Source organism: Ictidomys tridecemlineatus, chromosome 10 (assembly GCF_052094955.1).
Source record: "Ictidomys tridecemlineatus isolate mIctTri1 chromosome 10, mIctTri1.hap1, whole genome shotgun sequence".
Lineage (NCBI taxonomy): Eukaryota > Metazoa > Chordata > Mammalia > Rodentia > Sciuridae > Ictidomys > Ictidomys tridecemlineatus.
In genome coordinates, this window is record NC_135486.1 from 41,133,994 (window position 1) to 41,154,266 (window position 20,273).

At 42.8% G+C, this 20,273-nt stretch overlaps 1 protein-coding gene across 10 annotated transcripts in view; it reads left to right on the forward strand.

Annotated features, from left to right (window-relative positions):
• The window catches only part of Prox1 (prospero homeobox 1), a 56,149-nt gene that overhangs the window by 29,540 nt on the left and 6,336 nt on the right, over positions 1 to 20,273 (forward strand). The gene's annotated exons all lie outside the window — the stretch shown is intronic.

A 20,273-nucleotide genomic window follows, 5' to 3' on the forward strand; every position in this document is an offset into this window, starting at 1 on the left:
AAAAAAGGACTACCCTTTTCGTTTGTGCTAAAAGGAGGCAAGTTGGCTACATTGCACAGGATGGGGGTGGCTCACTGCTGAACATGAGTTTGCAAAGGTGTTCAGGGAAGGGGTGTTCCATTACGGGCTGCATCTTTCACTCCTGCCTCTCGCGTTTAATGAGATCGGCAACAATAAATTTGTCTTTCCAGGTGTTATGGTATATATTTCCATGCTTCATTCTCACTTCACTTTGAAGAGCTTCCAAAAAAAAAAAAATTCTTTTTTTTTTTTTTTTTTATGGGGAGGGAAAGCAGGTTTGGCATTCCTTCCCAGTTTTTAAATCAAATTGATACTTCTGACTTTAGGGGCATATGAGTTGGATTTTATTGCTTTTTTTTTTTCCCCCTCTCACAACTGTAGCCGGGAAGGAAGGTAATAATGGTGCAGCCAGTTTACCTGTTTTGCAAGGAACTCTCAACTAAGGCAACTGATGTGTGTAACTCACAAGATTCGTTGCACTATTGAAGGAGCCCAAAGACCTTAGGTTTGACAGCATTAACCAGGCTGGCCACTTTCTATGGGGCAGTTAAAAGAGGTAGAATGATCTAGAGGTTAAGGGTTTGGGGGAGCAGTTGAGTTTATGTTGAGAAGGGTGCGATAGATACCTTCATCGGGGTGCATGGAGCACATTTTCTCAGTCTGGGATAGCATGAGGTAACTCTACCCCCCCCACCAAGGAAAGCAGGGTCCCTCTTGGGTCCCCTGGTGGCTAACCTATAGGCAGAGTCTAAGTTCCAGGAAGAGTGACTAATCTTCCTTGCCCTTACTAAAGGCCTAGGTGTCTTGAGTGAAGCTTTAGAAATAAAATAGGATGGGAAACTTGATTCATTCCTTAGTGGCTTTGTAAATGCCATTTCCTAAGGTCCTGATAGAAATAGCATCTTAACGGAGCAGGCTCTCCATCGCAGAGACTCCGTCACAGAGCCTAGTAGGTTTGACGTTTTTCTAGGTGACATAGGCAAGAAGGGGTACTTCTGCGGACCTCTACATGGGAGCATTTTCTCACTTTCTTCTTGATCACAGAAAATAAGAGAGGCACCCCGTCTGGGCTCCCCTGCACCCACCAACACATGTGCTCACTCAACCTGTTCCCCTCAACAGGCTCCTCTTGCCACCCTGCTCCACTTTCAACCACGCCCATGTTTAAGAAGATTTAATATATTTGGAAGTCTTTCATTCACATTGTCATCTCTTTAAAGAAGAATGAGGACAGGTGGATTTAGGAAGCGCTTCCCTCTGCTCCAAATAGATACTTAAATATGAGTGATCATTTGGCAAACTGGCACATGAGTGAAAACCTTTTACTGCTGTTGCTGTCTTTTGGCCTCGAAGCCGCTGAGCCGTTTAAATGATCACACAACGCACTCTTAGTGGGTGGTGAGGAGGAAAAGGAACACTTACCATTTCTTCCCTTGCCAGTCCCACCATTGACAAGCCAAATTGATCTTTTAAGAGACTAAATGAATGTTCTCTAAATATATGTACACACATGGCTGTCTGGGAACATATTCCTTGAGCAGAATGATTGCCTGGAATTGAAGGAGAGGACAGGACCAGCAGCAGCAGGCTGGGAGTGGGACTGGGGGTTGGGGGGAGGGAGCACCCTGAGTGGCACGAGGCTCCATTTCTTTACCGCTGTCCTTTTGAGATTCAAGGTGTTCATCAGTATAATGAAGCGGGCCCATTGATTTATCATCTATTTGGTAATGTCATTGCATTTTTAGCTCCCTGTGTCTTTTTTGTCATTGGGTTACATTCAAGCACAGTAAGATCAACTTTAAAACCTCCTTACTCAACAGCTTTATTAGTTATAGCATTCCATGACCTTTCTCAACATTCTTAAAGAAAAAGATACAGCGTAATGTCGCTTTACTTTGCTTATTGTCCTTTGTTGGGGTGAACAAAGCATTTTCTACAGTGGCTATAGCACATAATTATACAGCTTTCAATAGCAGTGTCTTGGCACATATCAAAGTTCAGAGGAGCCTTTAGAAAAAAAAAAAAAGATGTTTTGTGGCAGCCTAGGGAGGGTCTCATCTTTCCTTCAGAAAATAGTTCAAGGCTCTTCTGTCAAGCTTCCCTACTTAGAGCTTTTTCTCCTCCTGCTTCATAAAGTTTAAAGGGGGTTCAGTGGAGTTCTATGATCTATTTCCTTTGAAAGATTGTTCCTCGGCACAGAGAGGCCCTTTGACTTCAAGAGTTCACAGATTCGTGTCTTTAGGTATCATATGTCTGACCTTATCAGTTACTCCATTTAATGTAGGAGAAAAAGTCTCAACTCTTTGTGTTTGTCTGTTTTGCCTCTGTGAAATGATTTGGTGAAAAGACCATCCTTTTTAACACACCACTGGAGAGCCCGTTTCTGACTGTAACCTACCCTGTGGCTTTTTCTCTCTTTAAAAAAAAAAAAAAAATTGTCCTTGTGTTTTGTGTATGGATGAGTTCACAGTGAGAATAGAATTATACAAGGGCAGGCGCACACACAAAAAAATCTTTTGCTTTCCTCCCTCACCTCCCACACGCCCCCCCCCCATGATCTATTGGCTCTCTCGGTGGCTGTACCCCAACAGGCGAAGCATTTAGCAAACACAGAGGCGGCGGCTGGGGTGCTGGGACCACAGTGGGTTTTCCCTTGCTTCGACCTACCCCTAAGGCCTTCATAATTAATTGTCCTTCAGAGATGAGGAAAGTTCAGAAGCAGTGTGTGGAGCCATGTCTATTGTCTGACATTCAGCTCTCCTTGCCTCGCCTCTTTTTCTTCGTCCCACAAAGGGTTATCAATGGGAGAGAGAGCACAAGTTCCCTTCTGGAAGCGGCTGCTGGTGGCTAGAGCTTTCAGGGGGATGTGATCATTGTGTTCAGCCCATCCCGGATTAAATGTCTGAAGAAGTTTGAACAACCTATTGAAATTGAGCCTGTTTATTTCATCTGGATTCAACCAACTTATTTGGCAAAACCAAAGCTTGCTGGAAGTTGCAGGTCTCTTTTGGCAGTGGCAGATAACATTTTAAATCAAATTTTCTCATTCCTTCCAACCCCACCCCCACCCCCCCCACCCACCCCAAGATGGTCTGTAACTTTAGCTGTTTGGTTCTTTGTCATTCATAGGGCAGAAATGTTCATGATCACTCATTTCCCCTCAATCCATCAATGTAAATTTGCAACAGGAAATATTTTTTTTTTTGCAAAGATTCGATTTGGTGGAGCATCAGAGTTCAATTCTTCCAAGTAGATTATGGTTTTGCCTTCAAGGATTGCCTTAAACCAATCTTCAATAATATTTGGAAATGACATAAAACAAATACAATCTGTCCCTCACCTCCCCCCCCTCCCATTTTTTTTTTTTTTTTTGGCTGAGACACAAAATAAAGATACAGTGTGGAGACAGCCACTGGAGAAGTATCGCGAAAGGAGGACTGTCTATTAATGATCATTATACTACTGTTTCTGTTAAATAGGGTGAAGCCAAGAAAAACAAATATAATCGTTCTTCCGAGGAGCAGTTGAACTGGCAAATTAGTAAGGTTTAAAATAACTGCACTGTCGGCTGCTCATGGCAGCTTCAAGGCTGAAGGGAACCCTATTTAAAGGAAATCTGTGTCCCTGATAGCGATTCCTTTTGGAGGGAGGGACCAGCAGGATGGCCACAATCGACTCTGTCCCCAGTGCTCTTTGAAAACAATTTCACAACAGACCTTTTGGTATTTAAAGAGAACCTGAATGTGCAAGTTGACACAACTAATATAGTCATACCAAAAAGGGGGTCATAAAAAATTAAAGTTATTCTTATGAATCTTTCATGAGGAGCAATGAAAAGGGACACTAGTGTAGCCAAGTCCTTTGTGCTTGGAGCTCTTCTTCCGGGCTCCGGAGCTATTGTTCTTTCAGCTCCTCAAACAGACTTTCACTTTCAAACTGACAAAAGTCACTTAAAAGCCAGACAGCTGTACTAACACACCCACCTTACTGAGGAAAAGCCATGGGCAGGTGACGGGCCCTGCTGGGAGACCTTGTTTAAAATGAGCAGGGGCGCCTGTCTCAAGCCTTGCCATTGCTTCTGCGCTCCTTTTGAGGTGGCCCATTTATTGCTCATTTGTGTCCCCTCCCCACCCACACACACACAGGCTCCCCAAAATATTGCTTGCATTTCCGTACAGTATAAAAGAAACGTTGGCACCCTTAAAAAAGCACGTGGTGAGGGTCCAGTTCATGACAGTTGCAAAGATTGGCGAGTTGGACTCACAAAAACTCCCTGTGGCCCCCCTCTCTCCTCGCTCCGGCTTTCTTCAGCCCCTCACCATCCAGTGCAGATCCCTCTGAAGCTTTTCCCATTTCTGTGGCCTCGTTAAGAGTAGCTGGAATTGGGTCGAACACCCAACAGAGATGAGCCGTCGCCTCACCTGGGGCTTGAAGACAGAGATCCCAGGTCTGTCGGGGGTGGGGCCGTGGGCAGGCACCCCAGCCCTCAGGGCCGCAGCCGTTGTGGGCCACAGCAAGTCCTCCCTGCGTGTGTATTACAGGCTTCCCCTCCCCTGTCACCTTGTGTACAGTCTGGTCTGTGACACTGATGGTGATTATGTCATTATTTTGCTCTGGGGGCCCTGGCACATCTGCAGAGCCCAAGCACATCTTCTTTGTTGCGCTGGCAAACGTCCCACACCGCAAATGCTTCATTAGCCCTGCTGCTGGCCTCCTTGCCAGACGCGAGTGCCCAAATCCAGCCTTCCTTTTGCTCCATTCTTTTGTGTGCCTGATGATCATGTATTCATCTTCCTGGTTCTTCCCCCATTTTTCCTCGACTTCTCAACTCCAGATGTCCCAGTTTTCTTGCCCAAATCACTCTGAAGTCTGTGCTCTCTACCCTGAGCCTATCACCGGCCCTCTCCACCTCTTCTACGTGTTTCCATTTCCCACATGAACAGTGACTTTGAATAGCTCCCCACCACAAGGACTCAGGTTTTCAAAAACTTGCAATTTGAAAATGTACCAAGTGATAGGTACTTGGTTGATGATGGTGTTGGATGTTGTTTCTGCCTTTCTCCTCCATCCCCACCTCTTTCTCCCACTCCCTCTTTCCTTCTTTATTGGCTCCTGCACATGGCCAGATTTTACCAATTTTCTGAGAGCAGTTTAAAATGTGAGTATGGGCAACATCCATTATGCCTTGCTGTGCGGGCTAGAGTCCTCTGAAGGTTCCTTTTCTCTAAATGGCATCTTCCTCTCCTGAAATCCACACCCCCCTCTTCCTGCTGCCCTAGCCTCCCCAATCTCCACACTACTAGGAGATATCTAATCAACTCTTGGCTGTTTTGGGAAAGAATTGAAAGATTCCTCTCTCCCCAGTTTTATTCTATATATTTACCAGAGCTGCAGATTCTGTTCAGGTGTTCTGGCTCCTACAATAACCGTCGTCAATTTTAGAGCTTAATATCTTGGGCTGTGATGGGTACTACATAATTGGTATGTTTAATTTCCCCTTAAATTTGAATTAATTATTCTGTGTTAGTGTGGGATGAGAAGCTTCCCCAGTAGAGAGTTTAACCAGTTTTAATCCCCTAACTATTGGAGCATATTTTATAAAGTGTCTGAGTGCAATATAAGATTTTAGTTTGGAAGTATAGTTAAGGGAGTGAGTTCATATTTTTATATGGGGATTAAGGACCAAGACCCTGGCAAGGATTTTTTTTTTTTTAATGGAAGGAAGGAAGAAAGAAAGAAAAAAGAACATAGGAAACCTTCCTCTGAAGAATGAGTTGATTCTATTGTACCAGGTTCCAAAAATTTCCTGATACACATTTTAAAAATAGGCCCAAGAATATACATGAGCCCTGTTCCAAATATTTAGGAGCCACACAGCTGAAGACAGTAAGGAGAGAGGTGGTCAGAGCAGTGGTCCCCTTCCAGCTCCATATTAGCCCCGGCAGGGAGCATTTGGGGAGAGACTAGTATCCATCGTTGATTGACTGGTTTTCAAATATATCCAGAATGTTCCTAGCCTCCCCGTGTTGGGTCATTATGGTTTTATCACTCGTGGGTTTGTTTAAACCTTTTTTTTTTTACACTTAACCCTGTTCTCAGAATATACCACTCCTCAAGATAATAATTCTCTACATTTATTACCTGCTGTGAAAATAGTACCTTCTTTTTATGGCTCTTGAAGTGATTCCCCTGGAACTCCACAGGGATATCCCTTGTTATAATATCCTGGGATTTGTGGATGGGGTTGTGGCCATATTCTCCATTTCCTTTCTGATTGCATAGACTTTGATCATGACTGCCCCTTAATCTTCATCTCTCCAGATTAAGGAGCTCTAATCCTTTTTAAAAGCCTAATCTCATACAGTAAGTGGGCTGCCCCTGATCATTTTAGCTCCCTCCGTAATGTGCTTCTGGCCTGTGCTACTCTGAGGGATAGTTACAGTTGCTGAACCAGTGGGCAGAAGTCCTGGTATATAGGGCTGAGCCAGTTTGGTGATGTGTCTCATGGGCAACCCAGTGGAACTTTTTTTTTGTTTGCTCTACAAATTTGTTCTCAGAAGCTGGATTTCTTGAGTGGCTTTTTCAGTAGCACTTATTGGTTAAAATGATCCCATGAGGGGTCATTTTGCTAAATGGCCCAGGCTGGCCTTGAACTTGCCATCCTCCTGCCTCAGCCTTCTGAGTTGCTGGGATGAAGGGCGTGTGCACTGTTTCTGGCTAGTAAACATTATTTTAGATACAGGCATCACCTTGAAATCTTAAATAGAAAAAAATGCTCTGGGGAGTAGTTCACTATCAGTGGCCCTGTTCCAATCCTAGTGTAGAATTTAAGGACACCGAGGCTAAAAACCATCAAGTCAAGATCAGTCCCAGCTCTGCCACTTTCTAGCAGTGAAAGTTGAGCAAATGTCTTTGCCATCTCTGTACCTCAGTTTCCTCATCTGTAAAGGAGGGGACATAATAGTACCTATCTCATAGAATTTATAAGAATCAAACTAACCTACATGAATTTATTAGCACAAAGTAAATACTATATAACCATTCACTTTTTGTTGTTGTTGTTGTTGCTAGGTTTGAACCTAGAGGTGTTTAACCACTGAGCCACATTCTCAGCCCTTTTTAATTTTTATTTTGAGACACGGTCTTGCTAAGTTGTTTAGGGCCTCACTAAGTTCTTAAGGGTGACCTCAAACTTGTGATCCTCCTGTTTCAGCCTCCCCAGCCACAGGGATCACAGGCGTGTGCCGCCACACCTGGAAAGCATTCACTTTTATTTGCTTAAGGGGCCAGGTTATTGTAACCTTGTTGCTGCCACCTCACCAGAAGCCCAACTATGGTGTCATCTCTTGCTGACTCTCAATAGAAAAATAAACGGGCCAGTGGGGAGCTCTGATCAGAATGGGGACAAATATTGAATACCAAACTGGTTTAAAATAGAGTTTGTGGTTTCTCCAGCCCCAAGTGTGACAATGAAGGTGATGCCAGCCTGCAACTGCTGGGGTGGGGGGGGTTCTGGAGTCCTCTGTTCCAGATGAGAAGAGCAGCAGGGAACTGCGGGTGGGGGACACTGTCCTGCAGGGTCTGCCTCTGGCCACGCCTGCTTCACTGACTCTAATTTGCTTACCTGGAAAGGCTTACAAGCCTTGTTCTGGCCCTGAAATGCTGTCACTCGAAGACAGAGGACATCCTAAATTCTCTCAGGGAAGTCTCTCAAGTCCTGGTCACGATGCAGAGCTGTGTGCTGCCATGAGTGCGGAGGCTCTGGGAATCCAGATGGCATCCATGCGGGGCCACTTCTACCCTGGTGACTCTGCTGCAGCTTAATTATCTCAGTAGAAATCTCCAGGGGGCCCATTGTCGTTTTCTCCCAAAGCCCTCTTTGCAGATCTAAATCTCAACAGTGCCCTGGGAGACAGGGAGACTCCCTTCCTGGGATTACAGAGACTAATTTTTCAAATTCATAAACAATTTCTTGACTAAATGAGCACTCGTCATTATACTCGCTGTTCACTTTTTATTTCCGTGGCGTGGCCATTCAGAGGAGGTGAACTGTATCCGTGGGGCCCTTGCACTTGTGGGATTTCTCAGAGGTGGTTCAGATGTGAATAAGCGAAGAGAGCTCATCTGTGTCCCTGTCCCTAGCTTTCCACGCGGGCCACACCTCAACATGGCAATCTGCATTAATCTATGGCACGTAACATCTCAGTCAGCTGTTTGAGAGAACATAACTATCTTCACTTCTAGGCTTGGTTGGGAACTTTCTTTCCCTTAGTTTAAGTATTCCCAATGGTAGTAATCTAGACTTTAAAAGTCTCTTCCATTGTTTTTTTTTTTTTTTTTTTTTTTTTTTTGCGGGGGGCAGGGGAGGGTGTTGCGCAGGGGTTGTAAGCATAGTTTGTAGTGGGTATATATCAAATCCTTGGACAAATCATTTCAACATGTATTTTTCATATTTCTGTGGTTACTGCAACCAACTTCTGTATTTTGTTGTTGTTGTGTTGTTGTTGTTGTTTTTCCTAAAGTTACCTTAAAACTTTTAATTAAAATCTGGTACTAAAGGTGACTGGGAACAAAGAGGGTGGCTGAGAAGGGGGTGGAGGCAGCAGAGAAATGACCTGGTGCTGGAGTAGGTGGAAGAAGATGAAAGGCTGAGGTTTCAAGGCCACTGCTTTTCCTTGAATATAGAGACTATCTTCAAAGATTGATCATTTTCAGTGACCTGAAGGAGCAGGGCCAGCCCTTGGTATTGGCAGCACTCTAAGACCCACCCCCCCACACACACCAAACATTACCCAAGTCCCCTTAGCTGTTGAGAGTGGTCTCATAGCTTCCCAATGCCCCTGAGGTTATTCTGGAATCCCTTTGCCTTTCCAAACTATTTACCTTTCTTGAAAAATGTGATTTCAAAAACCCTTCAGAAGTTCTTATGCAGCTTTAAAAACACAGTCATCTCTCTATATTGGTGGGGGATTGGTACCAGGACCACCCCCAGTGCCAAAATCCACAGATGCCCAAGTCCCTTATATAAAATGTCATCATCTATCATAGATTACATATAATCTATGCACATGCTCCTGTTTATTTTAAATCATCTCTAAATTATGCAAAATACCTAACACAATGTAAATATTATGTAAATAATTGTATTGTTTAGGGAATAATGAGAAAAAAGTATGCACATGTTCAGTACAGATGAAAAATAGTTTTCAAATAGTTTTGATCTGCTGGTGGCTGAATCTGTTCATACAGAATCCACAAATATGGAGACAACTATATAGCCTATCCTTAATTTTGCAAAGGGTAATTGCAGAGGAGAGATTAGCAGAATTCCTTAGAAACCCAAAACAAAATTTCTCTAACAGACTAAAAATCTTACAGTCAAAACCAAGGGATTGCATTGAGATTGATCATCCCTGTCCTTTCCTCAAAATGATCCAGAGTTTATTTGGGGTGTCATTAGCTATGACCAGCAAACTGTCAAGATCCCCCATGATCTGGTGCTCTCTGAAGCTCTGTTTGATTGGCATCCCTATCACAAGGGCTTTTTATGGTGCTTACTATGAGCAGTGCTGTCCTCATTGTCCTGCCTGGGCCCCACCTCCTAACGGCTTCTCCCTAGTCTCCTTGTTCATATTGCTCCATCCACAAGACTACAAGGCACGCAGACCTGTTTTAATATTGGCCTAAGCAAAGTTTAATTATGAAGGGAAAGCTGCAGCAGAAAACAATCACGTAATGCATTCTCCATCGAAACAGGAGTAACTGTGGATTATCTGTGCCCCAGCTTCCCTTCACGCAATATTGGAGGATTCATGCCATGTTGTTTTTGGATAATCTCCCATCTAAGAATGGTACCAAGCTTGGCCTTATTTATTTCAACACCTTACCCGGTAATTGTAGCAAAAGATGAATTTCAAACACTATCAGCTTGTCTTGAACTCAGTAATTTCTGGGCTGTCTTGATGGGAAGTCTATTAGGGCCACAGAGCCACTAGTGCACTGGCTGCAGTGTTTATTTTCCGATCTATGTATGGAGCTGATTGGTTAGATGTGTCATGAAGCACAGATAGATTTTTCTATTTGGCACATTTAAATATTTAATGGTAGAAAAACTTCCAATGAAAGGTTCCTAAGCAAAACAAGGCAAAATTGAAGTCTTGCCATCCCTGGCTATCTGTGTGCGTGGTTTATTTACTCTATTCCCATTGACAGGGGCAGCCTTAACTGCGTCTGAGAAATGGCATGACATTGCAGGTTGAATTCGGGTGAGTCAATCCAGGCTCCCCCACAAGAACAACTGGTGTGCTGACCCAGTGAGGCACACAGGATTAGTACAGAATAAAAGAACATTAGGCTTTTAGAAACACTGGTAGCCCTTAAGTTTGGCTAAGTGCAGGTTTTGGCAAACTGTGGCCTGCAGGCCAGATCTGACCCTCTGTCTGTTTTCTAAGAGTGGCATATATATATATTTAAATATTTTATATATTTTTTTGTTGTTCTGGGGATGGAAGCCAGGGCTTCAGGCATAAGTTTTTTACCACTGAGCTACACACCAGCCTCTCTCTCTCTCTCTCTCTCTCTCTCTCTCTCTCTCTCTCTTGTATTTTTTTATTTGAGCTAGGATCTCACAAAGTTACTTACACTGGCCTTGAATTTGCAGTCCTCAGTCTCCAGAGTAACTGAGACTACAGGTGGGCACACCACACCCAGCTGCTTTTACATTTTTAAGCAGTTGTAAAAAAGAAAAATAAGAATATGCAACTGAGACCAAATATGTCCCATGAAGCCTATACAGTTATTATCTATCCCTTTACAGACGAAGATTACTGAGCCCTGGCTGAAGGTTGTTTCTCTCTCATGGATCATGAACTTTCTGAGACCCCTTCTATTTCTGAAGTTCCAAATGTCTATGTGTTTTTTGTTTTTTTTTTTTTGTTATTGTTTTGTTTTGTTTTTGTACCAAGGTACTTAACCACTGAGCCACATCCCGTCCTCAACCCTTTTTATTTTGCTAAGTTGCTTAGGGCCTCACTAAGTTACAGAGGATGGCTTTGAACTTGTGAATCTCCTGCCTCAGCCTCTCCAGTCACTAGGATTATAGGAGTGCACTGCACCTAGCTTTCTATAAGGTTTTCTTTTTTGTTTGGTTTGGTTTGGTTTGGTACAATTGTTTTGGTCTAGCTCTTACTTCAACAGCCTAACAGGTGTACAATTCCAGCAATGCACTTCCAGTTCTTTATAAGATCTTAGAGTTCTATGGATCTTGTCTAAGATCTTACAGTATCTTTGGGAAAGGGAAGGAGGTGTTAGGTTTTAGTTTTGGTGCTTTACCATTTATTTATTTGTTTGTTTGTCTGTTTATTGATTGATTGATTGATTGATTGATTTGGTACTGGGGGTTGAACTCAGGGTTGCTTTACTACTGAGTACATCCCAAGCCCTTTTTATGTTTTCTTTTTGAGACTCAGTGTCCCACTAAGTTGCTGAAAGTCTCTCAATATTTCTGAGGCTGGCCTCAAACTTGGGATCCTACTGCTTCAGCCTCCCAAATTGCTGGGATTACAGGCAGGGACCACCACGCCCAGTTTTCTTGTATTTTGCTTTTGTTTTATTTCATTTGTTTAAACTTGGAGTCACTGTTTGAGATAGGCAGAGTTTGAGAAGGAAGAAAAATTTACTCCAAAACAAACAATGTGACAATCATTATTTCTAACACATATAACACCAAGACTTCCATGCCTGAGCAAGTCAACTAGCTACTGAAAGCATAGTCACTGAACCAAATTTCAGCCCCACAATATAATATTGACAAACTCTCACAGTCATTTGTCATTCTGTTCCCAGCAAGTGACCACCTTTTCAGGGACTATGTAAAAGATGGTTTTATTTATTTTTTCGTATCTGCATGCCGAGTTGATGGTGGAATATTTGCATCATTTAAAATGTATTCACCGTTTATTAATGAGTAGCGTAGAAGATGTTAAGATGTTCTTTTCTCCTACCTAAAAGACATAGCCATCCAAAATACTCAACTCTTGGGGGCTGGGGTTGTGGCTCAACAGTAGAGCGCTTGCCTTGCATGTGTGAGGCGCTGGGTTCGATCCTCAGCACCACATAAATAAATAAAATAAAGGTATTGTGTTATGTACAACTAAAAATAAATTTTTAAAAATACTCAACTCTAGCATACTGTTGATAATTAAATGGAGTTTTTAGTAATAGGTATGTTACCAACATCTTAAAGGTATAAAAATTTTATTGTGAGCTCTATTTTCTAAATACCTATTTTTATAAGACAAAGACTCGAATTCAGGTGAGAAAACAAAGATTCAGGGTGGTGTCTCTGCTCTTCCTTCATGCTGTTCTCAGTGATGTCCAGGGGAGAGGCATGGCCAATGGCCACCCCTGCTCCCCACACTGCAGACCAAAGTCCAGTTCCTGTGATTCTTCTCCATGGAGTTCCACTGTCCATTTGAGATAGATCCTTAACCTCCCTCCTCGGCAGTTTCCATGTGACTGTTCATACCTTTTATTACATTTCCTCCAGTGGGTCATTTCCACCATGTCATATCTGGTTGCTACTCTACCGGCATTTATAAGGGCCGGAATGGCGTTGGAGGAGGTTAGGCGGTCTAACTTGGAGGAGTACTGCCACAAGCTCCATGTAGGTCCTCACTGTGGTGACAAAGCCGGAGGCAGGCTTTCCTTTTGTCACTTTTTCTGATTATCCTCATAGCTCTTTCAGTCTGGCTGAGGGACATTCTGAGGCTCCTGGGTGGATGGTTGCTGCAGCTCTTTCCCCAGCCCTCGCCTGGGTTTTCTGCCCCCATCCCCACACCCCCTCGCACACCCACGTGCCACTGCCTGGTGAGTATAGAACCTGAGCAGCTTCCACCAGCTGAAACCTCTGATCCCCAACTCACTGGAGAGTTTGGCTTTTGGATTTTGGCAAGAAGGCCTGTTGCCCATCAGGTCAGCATGAATAAAGATTTCTTTCTTCCTTTCTTTTTTTAAAGTCAAACATCCACTGAAACTGCTCCCAGAGCTCTCTGTCTCTCAAGACAATTTAACCCCTTTCTCCTAAGTGCATTTTCTCTTCTGAATGCACACTTATTTTGTTGTATATTCTTTCCCTGGGAGACCACCAAGCCATCTACTATATATAAAATTTGAAAGCCAAATCAATTCTAAAGCAATCTTATCATTTTTAAAGTATGTTTATTCAGCTTTGTAGTAGGAACAGGCAGACTGTTTGAAGGCCACATACTTTTCAAACCTTGGTTGCAACACGTTTGCCCCATTTTGAAACTGTCTTTATCTAGCCGAGAAAACGAAAATCTATTTGACAAAGTGGCACTCTGGCCGGTTTATCTTGCAATATGGCTTTAGCTCACTGAGTCTATTGATTTCCTTAAATTAATGTTTACAGAATGCTACTGAATTTTGCTCAACAGAACATTGTTCTTTTGACGCTTTGTGGAAAAAAAAAAGATACAGAATGTTATTGCCATGTGTTCCTCTGCTTAGACCATTTTTGTGTGTGTGTGTGTGTGTATGTGTTTTTTAAAGACAGCCTTGAACTATAGAGCCACTTCCTACAAGCATTTACTCTTCACATATTTAAGTAGCAAAACATGTAACTAGGAAATGGGCTCCCTCTCAGGGCCCCAAACTGCATGGGTCTTAAAGTAATTTAATCCTCTAAGGTCCCCGGGAAGCTGAATGCCCCTGGAGCGTCAGAGGAAGAGAGACTTTAGTCCTAAATCCAGTTGTTGACAAAGAATCTTCCTCTGCCTCATTTGGTGTCACCCTGTAGCAGCTTCACAGCCAGCGCTCCTGGATAATGCCAGTCCCTCTAAACATAGGTTAGAGCATCCTAATAAAATACAAATACCATGGAGCCATTGGGTGGGAACTCTAAATATAACACCTTGCTCTTTGACCATGGCGCTCAGAGTTTAATACACACAAAGCCTAATCTGTCAGGATTGTTTTAAAATGGGCCTTCACAGGGAAGTACAGGCATCCATTCAGCCACCACAGTGTGGAAAACAGGAATTTGAGTCATAATTATGAAAGGAGCAAACTCAAATTTAGGAAACACAGCAACTTTTCTCAATTTGTTGATTCAGCCAATAAAAAGCAAACATCCCCCAATGCATCTCTCAAAACAATGCTTTGCACATATTTATTAATCACAGTGAGATGCTTCTCAGGAATTAGGGCTCCTTTTTTAAAGGTTCAAACCACCTCCTTATGTTTGGATATTTTATGCTTTCCAAAGCACATTCGTGTTTACTTTCCCAATTGATCCTCCCCTGCAACAAAGAGGGCATTGGAATAGAATCCCACAATTCACTGTGTGAGCATCCCACACCATTTCTTGTCTTCTGAAGGGCCACTTAGTTCCCGGCTGTCCACACAGGATAAATGCATGCATGATTGCAAAGGAAGACCCTTAGTCATAGGATCTTGTGACCATATTTCACATGCCATGATTCCACTTTCCTGCCTCTAGCAGGAGAGTTCAGTGTGAGCGAGGCAGGGGAGACGCTCAGTGTCTCCTTATCTATCTTTTCATCTGATAGTCTCCATGAGGAGCTAGGAAAGCATCTGAGTTTATCCAGTTAAGTCCACCCTGTCTGCAGTACAAGTCCCCAGCTTGTGCCACTGCTGTCAGGAGATAGGTCTCTCCTTGATCAATATTTACTTAACAAACAGCAGGGACAGGCGAGTTTATTTAGAGGAATCATGTGCACACTAGGGTGAATGAATCCTCAGGAAAGTACTTCAACTGTTTATCTCCTTTCCTAGGATCTTTGTGTGCAAGTGTGTGCGCGCACACGTGTAGATGCCCTTTCTCTTCCGAACTTCTCCAAAGACACTTAGAAGGCATCCAGAAAGATGCCTCACTCTCTATGATCAGGACATTGTTTACACCATCAGAGAGCTCTTGATGTGAATTTAGTTTTAAAAGAAACTCAGAGTTTGATTTCCTTTCTGTGCTCCTGGGTAGGCTAAACATCTCAGAAAATGCCGTTAGGATGAACGAAAAGTATAAGCATCTTCCCTTGACCCCTTTCAGATGAGTGGAAGGGAAACAAATGCAGATGGAAACAATAAAAGCATTTTAACAAGTCAACACTATGCGTTTCTGATGGCCTTACCTATATATTTAAGGCCCAAAAGGGAAAAAATAAAAGAAAAGAAAGAAAGAAAAAGTAGCTCTTCAGATTTTCAGGGATGCTCAGCCGGTTTTCAGCATGAGACATGTTCGACTCTAATAATAAATAGGAATTCCACGGTGCTGAAGTTGAGAGGAGACTGTTCTTTCAACTTCACTGAAACAATTGCTTGAAGGCTCAAGTCCGAGCCTTCAATGCAGTTGACTTGGAGGCATCTGGGGCTGGTTGGAGGGGTTTTGTTTCTGTGTGCGGGGGAGGGGGGTGAGGGTGCTGGGGGAGTTATTTATTTATTTGATTTTGTGAATCGGAGTTGTAAAAGCCATCTGAAATATTCATGCAGAATAGTCTGAGAAGCCCGTTTCTGTTTTATTTACTGCACAGTAGAACAGCCACAGCGGATTAGTTCTACAATACCCGTAACAAAAGCCCAACAGCTGATGCATGTGATGTTAGGAGGTGACAAAACAGTTAAAGTATGCTGCTGGCTACAGGCAAGCAGTCAGCAGATGCAGACAAAAGGGTTTGTGACAAGAATAACTCTCTCTCCAAGGCGAGCAGTGAAGAGTATCCAAAATACCAGTACCCTTTTCTCCTTGACATTGTCTTCTTACAGTCAGCATTTTATTGCCCTTTTATAGTATTAGGGAAAAAAAAAAAGAAAAAGAAAAAAAGGAGGAGGAAGAAGAAAGAAAACCCACACACAAACTAATTCACCAAAACACTAGGCAGGATTTTACTTTCCCAACCCTTAGCCACTCCTGCCCATACATGAGTCCAGATTCCCTTTTTCTGTTGAAGGAAGTTTGAGAAAAAATATGCGCTAAAAAGATGTATTGTAAAGATGATCTCCCTTGATAAGATTGGAATCTATTGATAATGCTCAATGGGCCATTTGAATCTTTGGTTCTTAGGAGAGAGAGAGAGAGAGAGAGAGAGAGAGAGAGAGAGAGAGAGAGAAGAGAGAAGAGAGAGGTGATGCCTAGTTTGTTTTCTATCCATTTCAGAAAAGATGATTTCACTGATGAAACAAGGTCGGTGGGCCAATTTTTAAAGGGGATCAAGGATGGAGGGGTGTCCATGGAGACCTGTGCAAGGGGCAAGGTTACGGTCCCCCGCAAGAGGCTGATGAATGAGCTTACGGATGTTTCAGAGGTGTGAAAAATCAGCTTCTCTGTCTCCAGAAAATAGGAGAGGCTGTCTTCTTTTTAACCTTTGTAATTCCCCTTCTATTCTCTGTGACATTCATTCAGCTGCCAAGAGCGTTTGGCAAGGTTTGGGCCAGCGAGCACACTTCCAGTGACCGCTAACCTTGGTATGTCCTGACACTTATGATGAGTATCTGCAGGACACAGAAGGCAGGCAGCCTGCTATGTCAGGCTTTTATTATGTACTGCAGAGGCTAGGGACAGTCAGTTTAATAAAACAAATCATCCTTGAAGGTAAAGCAACTGGGAAGAGGAGGAGGAAGACGGGGGAAAAATGTCTTTGCCACTCATTCTGATTAAAAAAAAAAAAAAAAGAACAGCAAAACAGCTACCCACCCAACACACCGTGTGTGTGTGCTCAACCCAGCTGTGGACTGAGCAGACTTGAAACAGTCCCCCTTGTTTCCCCCAGTTGCCTGAAGCCCACAAGGCCCTCCTTTGCTCTGAGGAGACTCAAGTACAAACAATTGTGATGAAATTGGTAGATGCTGCTAGCCAGCCCCCTTCAAACTGATGAGCTATTCAAGTATTCAAGCACCTCGTCACAATCCTATTCTCTCCTCCAACTATTAAGGCAAAACCGTTTGGGGTGAGGCTCCCTTATTGGGATGCCTTTGTTATCAAAGCAAACTTTCCACTCTCCTCTCCTGAAGAACGCAGGGCAGAGCAGCTCCCACAATAGCCTCAGAGTTCCAGCCAGAGACTTTGGAAGCCTTTTGTTTTTTCCCTGTGGCATGTCCAAAGGCATGGCCTTCTCCCTCCCCCTCCCCCCCCCAGCAGCCTGCATTGTCTTGCATTCCAGCGACTTGATTGACTGTTGCCACCTGATGCTGAGGAGATAGACTCTAGGGTTGGTTCTGCAGAGTGTTGGGTTCTATTAAAAGAAACCTAGATAAGGGATTACTTGTCACTAAGGGATTTTCTGCAGATGTTTATTAGTGATTGGAAAGCCTTTAGGTGTGAGGAGGTGCAGAAAAATATGGTCCTACTCATGACCCTGAATCCTAAGATGCCCCCACAAAAGCATCAGGAGGACCTCCCTTACTCTAGTAAATGGAAATAGGAAAAATTTCCAAGCAGAGGGTTGAGGGGTTTCTTGTTTTCGTGGCTGATATTTCTACCTGTGGCAGAATTCAGTAGCACCCTCTCAGACCATTTGTTATCCAACATTGGGCCTCAGGAGCCACCAGAAAAGAGGAGTTGCTCCATTGTTAGGGGGTCTCATTATGACATTATTTTATCCATCCCAGTCCACTGAGTGAACATGACCTCAGAGCAAACACTAGGTTAGCAACCCATTTCACCTGTGCACAAAGAATTCACCCCTTCCCAAACATTAACCGATAACCCAGTTTCTTCCCAGGAATTTTTTGAAATTTTGCATTATTTTCGTTTATTTTAAAGTTCCTAGCTCCTTGGTGGTGGTTTTTTTCTCAATTACAGACCAAAAGCTTGTCAAAGATTGGATGCCTCATAGAAGCTGAAATTGCTTTTAACAAAAACAGGCATTAAAAGGGAGCTAGCGTGGTTTAATGGGAAGACACCTTATTTCACACAAGTCTCTTTTATTCATGATTTCTGTGTCTCAAGAGAATTGCATTGTTTCTTCACCCATAAAATGATAATTTCTAAACTCTAACTTTTAAAAATAACTTTATTTTCTTTCTTTCTTTTTTTTAATGTGGTGCTGAGGATTGAACCCAGTGCTTCACACATGCTCAGCAAGCACTCTACCACTGAGCCACAACCCCATCCCTAAAACTCTTTCAAACTTCTAGCCAATTTTGTCTTTATTTTAAGCTTCCTTCCCTGCCGCCACCCCCAATGTATGATTAAGTATGTATAAATATGATTCCAGGACAAGATGGGCTAGAACAGGGGGTGAGATCTTACTATGAACCACAGTATTTATCAAATGACTCTGCAAAAGATCCCCCGCTGAACACTGTGGGTGATACGCAAAATAAAAACCATGACTTCTCACCCAAAGACACCTGAGGATAAGGTAGACACAAGTAGGTAAAAAGTTATGTAACATCAAAACACAAATGCAGAAGATATTCTAAGCCCATGATGATATCCACACGAAACGAATGTTTGAAACAGAACAAAACCCACTAAAAAACCTTTAGCAGGCATGGCGAACGATGATAAGAATAATGAGCTAGAGAGCCTGCACAGAATCCCCAATGAAGTTACCTTGATTTGTTCTTTCAAATCCTGTGGCTACTCTTGCCTCCCTCCTCTGGTGCTGATGCTGTTCTAGATGTATCTACCTCCTCGGACAATCTCCACAACGCCCCTCTTTCCTCTTCCCCTGGCTCCCCAGACCTCCCGTGGGGTCCTTGCAGTGGGCAAGGCTTCCAGCATTCTGCCTTCCTCTGGAGCCCCTGCCCACACCTGTCATCCCTCAACGCTTTCTGCCATGTTGCTCCTCTGAGTGTTCAAGGAACATAGATTTTTGTAGAGGCTCTACTGCCAATGGCCAGTGGAACCACACTTCTTGAAATGTTTATTTTAATAAATGCCAATGATTATGTTTCTGTAGCATTTGGCTAACAGCTCCCAGTCCAAATAGTTAGTGGGTAGTTACACTGCCTAACTGTTCTCCAGCCAGATCCTCTCTCTCAGTAATGCCCTTTTGATAAAATGTGGAGGATTATCTTTGGGAGGAGGAGGGAAGAGTACTCAACAAGTCTGCCTAATGACTTTGTTCTGGTATAAGGTGAGTGGGAGGCTAAGCTCTCCTCCAACAAATCCTCTCGTGTATCCAGGAGCTTTGGGGGAGATCACCAGTGGTTTGTGGGAAAGCTGGATGAGTTCTCAGGAGGGAACGGTGGGTTGCACGCACATCCATGGGTGACTTTCCAGGCGGTCACCCATGGATGTGGAACTGTGTGCTAACAATAGGCCAGTGTAAATGTGTTTGGTAAAGGTTGTGCAGAATTCTTCCTTTTGCTAGACACCAAATAGAGCCCCCCACCCCCTTTTTTTTTTTTTTTTTTTTTTGCTGGGGAATTACTAGGCTTACCTAAAGAGAACAATTGATTTACTATTGGGAGTAATAGGCTTGTTTGTCCAATTTTGAGTGTGAATATTGGGTCATTATTTTAGTTTTCTTTACCAGTTACTATCCTGATAAAAAGGTCCATTGCAGCAGTTTGGGGAACAGGTGGGGAGAGAGTCTCAACATGACAATATCTCTCCTTTTCTGCAGCATATCTGTACTGAGAAAAACATCTTTCATCTGTTATGTATGTAGATAGATGTATTTACAATATAGCCATGATACTTGTATGTCTTTATATGTAAAAATAAAACAGTCAGCAATGTATAAACACACCCCTAAAAGATCTCCACTGAGTGTCAACATGTACTTGGAAAGTTATGAGTTGGTGGCATTATTCTGTGAATCCATTATATTGACAATGGGGAAAGATAGACCACATTTTACTACAAGTAACTTAAAAAGAATAATAAATAGGTACACCAGTTGCTACTCCTTTCCCTAGTCAAGAGATGAAACTATTAAATTAACAAGAGAACATAGACACACACGCATATACACACATATACACAACACATCTATTAATTGCTGTAGAAGAAAAGGATTTATAAATACTGATCTAAAAAGAATACTTGGGAAGTGTTTATCTTGGAATATAATGACCTTGAGCAATTTCCTTGATCTCTCAGGTTTTTTTTTTTTATTGTATAACTTGGATAATAATATCTCACAGAGAATTTGGGAGAATGAAATGACATTCCCATTCAGCAGGTAACCTAGTGCCTGATACATACTAAAATGTTAGTTTTCATAATTATTATCAACTGCATAAATCATTTTCTTACGGAGCAATTC